Source organism: Galeopterus variegatus, unplaced genomic scaffold (assembly GCF_000696425.1).
Source record: "Galeopterus variegatus unplaced genomic scaffold, G_variegatus-3.0.2 Scaffold9027, whole genome shotgun sequence".
NCBI lineage: Eukaryota > Metazoa > Chordata > Mammalia > Dermoptera > Cynocephalidae > Galeopterus > Galeopterus variegatus.
The window spans coordinates 66,733-73,213 of NW_007735138.1; the positions used below are offsets into that span (position 1 = coordinate 66,733).

Below are 6,481 nucleotides of genomic sequence, written 5' to 3' on the forward strand. Positions count from 1 at the left end.
CCCCCGGCGCCCGCCCGGTCCGGCAGTGAGCTGTACCTGGGCGCGCAGCGGGAGCGTTGGGAGACGTTCGGGAAGCTGCGGGGCCTCAGCTGCGAGGGCGCCGCCAAGGTCCTGCTGGACACCTTCGAGTACCCGGGCCTGGTGCATCACACCGGGGGCTGCCACTACGGCGTGGTCCGCTTTGCTGCCTGGGCCCCTGCAGATCTGCGCGTCTTGGTTTGCTGCTGAAAGCTGTGCAAGAAGCGGCAGCACCGCCACTTCCTGTCCCGGCCTCGCGCTTCACTCTCCTCCAGGGCGCCGAGAGCCTCTTCACCTATCGATCCAACACGCACCCGGCGCTGCACAGCTTCTGCAGCAGGTGCGAGGTGCAGAGTTTCCACGCCGCTGTCTCTGAGCCCCGGGTGCACAGCGTCGCCCCGCACTGCCTGGACGCGGGCACCGTGCACAGCGTGGTCATTGAGGAAGCCCAGGGGAGGAGGTCAAGCAAGGAGCACAAGACCATCCAGAACGTGTCCACCGACTGAGCCCCTGCCAGTCCTCCAGAAAAGGAGCAGTGACGGGGCTGCAAACGCGCCCGAAACATGCCCGGGGGCCTCTCGAGGGAGCCACCACAGTCCTCCTAAACAAAAAATTCTTGTGTGAAAGAAGTCCGTCTGCTTCTGGACTGGTTGACCTGTGGCATCCATCCAGGCTTCCCTTCCAGTATTTTCCCTTCCCTCCCAGTATTTTTCAGGGGACTCACTTGTAATCCAGAACTTGAGCACACGAATCTGTGTACAATGATAATCTTGCAATCCAATGAGCAAGTAGTGTCTCCACTTTTCCAAGTCATCTTTTATGTCCAACACTCGGTTTTACTATTCTAAATACAGTTCTCACAAACCACTTGCAGCTTATTCTTGTGTCCTGTACGTTGTGGGGGCTATGGGGAACAGGATTGTTTTTGACAGCTGCATCTGGTGTGTAGGACCGCTGTCTCCATACAGTTTGGTGAACATTTATTAGGACGTTTTCCACCGGTGTTTGTGTGTCTGTTTTAGGTAGACACTCACATTTACACTACTTAGAGAAACGTGTTATTTTCAGCCACGTTGTTTAGTGTGTTTTCAAATAACGTTTTAAGATTCGTGAGTATTACATACCCCATTGCCCTTATTAGTCATACCAAGAAGTTGGTATTTTGCTTGGTTTTGTTTTAGAAATTGTCTCTGGGCAGGGAGATGGGGAGACAGGGATGATTAAGACATCGGTGCACTGTTTGCCCTCTTTCATGTTATGAAACACCTCTCGTACATGTGTTAAGTATTCAGAAATTAGTAAATACTTAATAAATAGAAAAGTGTGTACTTCTATTCTGTATATTATAAAACTAGCATTAATTTATATGTAATTTGTTGATACCTGAAGTTTTTATTTAGCAATAGGTGATGCGTATCATTTCATGTTCAGTGATACATATCAACATTATCATCATTTCATGGCTTCATACAATTAAAAAAAAAGACTCTTCCCTAACTTATTTTAAGAACTTCCTCTGATGGATGTTTAGCTTTGTTTTCAGCTTTTTACTATAGTAATAAGATTTCAAAGGATCAAAGTACAAATAAATGTCCTCAGTGTTCTGTCACTTGGGTAAAAGGGCCTCTTTCCATTTGTCTTTTTCTTGCTGTCTGTGTCTGCTGTGTACATGTTTCATTGACTGTGCATACAATATTCATTGAGTTGTTTAATGTGGTTTATCTACTCAACAAATTAAAAACATCAGTTAAGTAGGTTTGTGTATTAGTCTGTTTCTGTTGTTTACAACAGAAACACCTGAAACAGTAATTTGGAAAGAAACAGTATTTATTGCTAACAGTTTCAGAGGCTGGGAAGCCCACAGTCCAGGGGGTGCATCTGGTGAGCGCCTTGTTGGTGGTGACTACAGAGATGCAGGGTGTCACATGGTGAGAACTGCAGAAACACAAGAGAGCTAATTCTTCACTCACTCTCCTTTTAAAGCCATCAGAACCACACCCATTACTCCATGAATGGATCAGTCCGTTCACCAGGACCCAGTTCTCACAATCTAATCACCTCCCAAAGGCCTCAGTTTTCAATTACCATAATATGATTTCCCACCCTCTTATCCCTGTCACAGTGTGGATTAAGTTTCAATAAGCTTTGGGGGGACATTCAATCCACAGCAGTATGTGTTTCTGTGTATGCAAGAAATAACATGGCTTTGCATTCACACAGAAAAGCTACCACCCTCAGTTCCTACCTCTCAGTTCCCATATACCCTGGCCCCTAAATAGAGGAAGGAGATTTACTACCTGGTTTTTCTAACATGCCCCTCTGCTCCCCAAGATTCCTCCTTTGTTCTTTGGAATAGCTTGCCACCATCCTTCACCACCTAAGGGTTGACTTGCGATAGAACAGGGAGAGAGGGAGAGAGAACACGAACATGAATATACGCTCCAGATGATTCCGTTATATCCATGTTCTGCTCCAGATGATTCAGTCATATCCATGTTCAGAAAGTACCAAATTACACTTGAGAGTTACACCCATATGACATTTTATTGCATGGATTGGGATACAGAGTGAGAGAGAGAGAATGAAAATGGCTCAAGACTTCGTTCTTCTACCACGTGAGTGTCTTTCTGTACAAAGAAATGTGTGTGTATATAATTTTTCTCTTTTTCTGGGTGACTTTTCTCTCAAAGCAAATATTCATGATTTTCTGCTTCTCTATGCCATGTGCAAACCATTCATGAGTTTGTTTGGTTAAAAACCTATTTTCAAGAGTTTCAGACAGCATTTACAACTTGGCATAAAATTTAAGAGTCTTAGGCTGGTTTTCAAGTGTGGAAATGCAGGCAAGGGACTGTCGTGCTGGGAAGAAGGATGGTGGAGGGGGCAAACCTGAGGCTGGCCATGCTGTTGGGACAGGGTATGGCCTCTTGGTGTCTGAAGATGGAGAATTCCAGAGCAAGAGAAGCAATGAGCAGCTTAGACCCAGTCAGGAATGCTGGGAAAAAGAAGAGGAATTTAAGAAAGTCTTTGGGGGTTTTACCGCAGGTTGCATGATGTCAATGTTTTTTCCCCCATCTCCAAAGAAGGTCTTTTTTCTGTCACACGCAAATATATATTACGCTTTAAAATTGCGTATGTTTGCCCATGCACCACCCATCATCGTGGACACTGGCAGTGGTCTGTGTGCCATGCTTTAGGCATCTCTTACTTCAAGGAAAGAGCAAGGGCTTGACATTTGGGCCTGGGCTGAAATCCCAACTTTTCCACCTACTATTGTCTGGCTTTGTAAAATCTGTACAAATGCACCCTTGCCTTCATTGTGAGGATGAAATGAGGTCACGTGGCACAGTGACTGACACCCAGCAGGCACTCAATAAGAATGTGCTATGATTATTGCTCTTATCAGATCAGGACATCAATAAACAGAACCAATGGTCATGACTGTACTCACTTCTAGGATTTAGACACTTTCACGGCCATCCTCATAGGGTTCATTTTGAGGCACTTAATGCAAGAGTCAGAGCAATCCAGTGACGAGGTAGAAAGGATAATAGGCCACAAGTCTGCGGAATGCTGCATGCTCTTTCTCTTCTTATTGGATTCGTCAGACAATATCCATTTTTTCTTTTTTGTGCACCAAGACATGCATCTCTCCTCACTCATCCAAGCCCCTAATGGGGGAATCACCCCTGGTGAAATCTCATCCCACCCCATCTCATACTCTATTCTCTCTCTAGCTTTACTCCATGTTAAGCCTCTCGGGTGCCCAGCACTGTTCTCCATGCTAAGATAGACAGGGAACAAAACACAGTCTCTAGGCCCCTATCTCTTCCATCTAGTGAATGAGAGAGACAACTGTCAACCTGCAACACAGAGTGACTAGGGAAAGAACAGGGTATTGCGAGAGCACAGACAAGAGCTCCTATTCTTGGACCAGTTAATAAACTTCTCTGAGCCTCAGTTTCAGTGACATCATCTTTAAAATGGTTGTGATAGTAGTACTCATCTCTTAATCTTGTACTCTCCCCAGGATGAGATACACAGGAACCTAAGGGACCAGCCATGTTCTGGGAGAAACCTTTAATTCTGTGCCCTGTGCTAGTCACATGTTAGCATGGAAGGGAAGCATTCTAGGACCCTTGGCAATCTAGTCCACCCAGGGATCATGGGTACAAAAATAGGGGGTGGGGGCAGGATTGGTGCCATTTCCATCCTTTCCTGTAGAGGATTCATAAAGCAAATGTACTTCACAGGGCCTGGTTTTCCAAAGCCTTGCCTAATCTTGTACTCTCCCCAGGATGAGATACGCAGGAACCTAAGGGGCCAGTCATGTTCTGGGAGAAACCTTTAATTCTGTGCCCTGTGTTACTCACATGTTAGCATGGAAGGGAAGCATTCTAGGACCCTTGGCAATCTAGTCCACCCTGGGATCATGGGTACAAAAATAGGGGGTGGGGGCAGGATTGGTGCCATTTCCATCCTTTCCTATAAAGGATTCATAAAGCAAATGCACTTCACAGGGCCTGGTTTTCCAAAGCCTTGCAGTTTCAAATATTAACCTTGCAAAGGGCAGGGAATTTTCCCCAGGGTATTGAATCTCTGTTGCAAGATAAGAATTGTAACGCAGCAAGGTTGCTGGCTCAAAGACAGACAAGTTACTGATTGATATGTAAAGATCATGGGAAACTGTGGTAAGAAGAGAATGTTTGCCAAAATCAAGCCTTTGTTGCAAATTGCATTACAGAAGGTCACCTTGCTTGATTTACTGAATGTTACCGGCTTCTATTGTTAAACTTGTTAAACTGCACTTAACAAAACTCCACCTAGGTCTCTTACTGTAACTTCTTGGTCTGGAGAATAAATGCAGGAAGAGAACCCAATTCGCGGTTAAATTCCCAAATGGAAGGATGCCTCACGTTTGAGTGTTCTGGGATATTAACCCCTTTCTGGGGCTTCTCACTCCTCAAAAGAGATGGGCTTTGAGTAATCTTTGGTGGCTCCGTCACCCAAGGGAAAAGGGGTGACAAATCCGTGGGAGGCAAAGCAACACTTTCCTCTATATCCTCACATCTACTGAAAGGGCTTCTTTGATTTATTAGGTGCTCTGTGCTATGAGGACTTATAATTATAGATTGTAAGTCATTAAAATTATTCCTTACAGGTCATATACTATATCTATCTATCTTTCTTTCTGTCCATCTATCTGTCTGTCTATCTATCTATCTATCTATCTATCTATCTATCTATCTATCTATCTATCTATCTATCATCTTGCTACCTGTATATATACTAGAGAAGGTGGTTCCACCAGTAGCATATCACCCTCCAGTGGGTATTATAATTAATGACACATTTATTGGATGATTTTACTGCAACACTTGAGAAATTCAAAGGGGATGGGTGATGCTTGCTTCCTCAGAGTCTCTGGCAAAGAACTAGCAGTCAGGATGTTTTCCTGTACAATAAGCATTCCAGGAATCACAACCAGAAATAATAGTGTCAAGCAGGAAAAGAGGAACTGTCTCTTTCTGTGTGTCTCTTTTTATGAAATGAGAAATCTTTCATAAAATCATTGCTCCTAGGTTCTATTTTCAGTTTTCTTTTTCTGAGCTAAACAAAATCTTAGGGTATTTAGTATATTAAGAAAAGAACCTTTATCAGTAAATTTCAAGTCTTTGGTCGTGTCTGTTCATCCAGCTTTGACTGTGACATATGAATAGGAAATTGATGTGAATGCACTATTTCTAACTGCTTTATGTCTCCATCCTATGAACTGGGTCCTCCAGCTGTCATAGTGCTTTTCCTCACACTAGAATGCCACGTACTGAAATAGGCTCTGGGATATAGAAATGAGCAGGGCATACCTGGTCTCAGTCCTTGTGGAGCTCACAGTGTGCTTGGGGAGACTGACAACAAAACTAGAAACAACAACAAACTGTTGTAGGTGCTCACAGTGATGGGGGAATTCAAGATGCCCTGACAATATATGTCAAGATGTCGGCAAGGTGTATATTTTCAAAGAAAGAGAGAGGTCATCTGAGACATAACAAATGAATAGACATGGGCCAGGTGAAAAGCAGAACTAGAATTTTCCAGAGAGCGGGAATAGCATATATGAGGTCTTAGAAGACAGAGAGAGTGTGATACACTAAGGAACAGACTTCTGTCCTGGCCCCAGTATCAGATCATTAATTGTATTCGTTTAATTGCTGTTTTCTGAGGGATTTTTGAGGGCAAGTACTGTACCCAATTCTTCCTGACTCTCAAGTGCCCAGTACAGCATCTGACATATCGTTACTCGATAGATATCTATGTGTGCATAAACTAAGAGCACCCGCTCTATGTGCCAGGCATTGAAGTGAAAGTGCCATTGTCTTTTTATAACATTCACTCTTACACTTATGCAGAAAGTATGTATATTAAAATATAGCTATTTCCTGCCAATGATAAGAAATTCAGAAAA

The 6,481-nt window shown here is 43.8% G+C and overlaps 1 pseudogene; it reads left to right on the forward strand.

Moving 5' to 3' along the window:
• Nucleotides 1–524, forward strand: part of LOC103608967 — a 1,337-nt pseudogene extending 813 nt beyond the window's left edge.
• Nucleotides 525–6,481: the final 5,957 nt, after the last annotated feature.